Source organism: Pundamilia nyererei, unplaced genomic scaffold, assembly GCF_000239375.1.
Source record: "Pundamilia nyererei isolate P.nyererei 1_Seehausen unplaced genomic scaffold, PunNye1.0 scaffold00471, whole genome shotgun sequence".
NCBI lineage: Eukaryota > Metazoa > Chordata > Actinopteri > Cichliformes > Cichlidae > Pundamilia > Pundamilia nyererei.
The window spans coordinates 124,305-126,510 of record NW_005187872.1 but is presented as its reverse complement, the minus strand read 5'-3'; positions in this window follow the sequence as shown (position 1 = coordinate 126,510).

Genomic DNA, 2,206 nt, shown 5'->3' with positions numbered 1-2,206 from the left:
TGTGCGGGAGTGCTGTACGCCAAATGCCAAATTGGCGGACAGCAAACGGCGTCCCCAGGTGTTGAGGTGGAGCCCGTCTGCCCCCAAAAGCTGCCTCCTCTCCCAGGAACTCGTCTCAGAGCCTGTTACCTGGAGCTCTGATAGTGAGCCGTTTACCTCTGACATGCTGAAAACACACGTGCCGTAATGTGTGTGTGATGCACAGTGTTGGGTGTAAGATCAGATATTCCCATTTTTACAGCTGAGCTGCTGCAGTTTAACATCATTGCTAAGTTCATAGCTAAGTTAATGGTACTACCTTTATGGAAGAGAGTCCTTGACTGTGTAAATCTGGAGTTTGGGCCCATTGCCATGTTATATGTATTATAAAAGTAATTCACATGTGGATAGGATCCGATTGGCTGTATGTGTCAGTGCGGTGTTCCCAGGCCAGCTGAGAGATTTCATCTCTCTAGCATATCCTGGATCTGCCCTGGGGCCTCATTTCGAAACACCTCCCAGGTGCAACCAACCTTCTCAACTGGCCACTTTCGATCCAGAGGAATAGCGGCCCAACCTATCTCCACAGAAGAGGCCAGCCACCCTTCAGAGAAAGCTGATTTCTGCTGCTTGTATCCGTAAACTCATTCTTTTGGGCACTACCTAGACCAGGGGTCGGCGAGCCGCATGCGGCTCTTTAGTCTTTATTTTGCAGCTCCGGGTGGTTTGGGAAAATAAATTAGAAGTATTTAGCTGAAGTGTATTTTATTTGTGTTTAGTTCTTTTTTTAACTTGTACTTCTAAATTGGAAGATTATTGTGATATTGAAATATAAAAATAAAATTATATCTTTTTATTTTTTCATTGCTCAAAATAAGCGTCACACTCGTGGAAGCCGGTGTACCCGCCGAAACGCCGTGCATTTATCGAGACTTTCAACCCCAGGTAGGCCAGTTATGGATCTTCGGATCCACATTATGTCGGCAGCTGTTCTCCACCGTGAACTATGTTAAAAACAAACACCACTTACGCCTCACAGACGACAGTCCTACGTAAAGATGAAAGCCCCGATCTGCAGACGCTGTGCGCAGAGGTTCAGGGGCAGAAGTCCCATTGTAAACATACGACGGCAGACCCGACGATGTTTGCATGAACACGTTTTTCAGCATCTCTTTATTGACCACTTTTCACACGCGGTTGCTGTACGCATACAGCCGGCTGTAGCTCTTCAACAGCAGAGAGAGCACAGACTTTAAGGCGGCGAGGCGTGATTGCGGGTGCCGCTCAGGTGCGTCCGCTTCCCATGCAGCGGCACTGCAGACCAGGTAAAATACATATTTAGACAGAATTTTGTAAATATCTATTTTTCATTTTTAGCAGCATAGTGCTTTTTTCCAATTACTTTTTAAAAGTCAGGTCAAGGCTCCAAAAGCCCAAAGGCGATACAAGGGTGGAGGCTCACAACAGTTTTTGTTTGCTGGATCATTTTAGTTCAGCGTCTTTCCTTTTGTTATATTTCTTTAAGAGTTCAAAATGTGTTAATTACATAAATGTACTTTTCTCTGTAGCACTTCATGGAGTTCATAAACAACACACCTTAGTTGCTCTGTGGATTCTTTTAAAAAGCAGTTAAAAACTTTTCTTTTCAAACAAGCCTTTTGTTGATCTGCGTATTTTATAATCTTTACATTATTTACATTTGATCTTTTACATTGTGTATAATGTCTATTGTTTATTTTAATATTTGTGTACAGCGCTCTGTGACTGCCTGTCTGTGAAAAGCGCTTAATAAATAAACTTTACTTACTTACCTACCTAACTCCTCCACTTTAGGCAGCAACTTGTCCATGACCTGGACTGAGCGCTCCACCCTTTTCCAATGGAGGATGAAGTCCTCGAATTTGAGGGAGCAGCTCCTACTCAGTACTCAGTTTTTATGACTGTCACGATTTACAAAGGCAGATCGTGTGGAGATGAAAATGAAGACCCAAATGCAGACACCTTTATTATGGTGGAACTGAAGAATAAACAAAAGCAAAGTGCGACTACACAGAGCTAACAAAACCTAAACTGGGAATGGTAAACTGTAAATGGCCTGTATTTGTATAGCGCTTTACTAGTCCCTAAGGACCCCAAAGCACTTTACACGTTCAGTCATTCACCCATTCACACACTGGTGATGGCAGCTACATTGTAGCCACAGCCACCCTGGGGCGCACTGACAGAG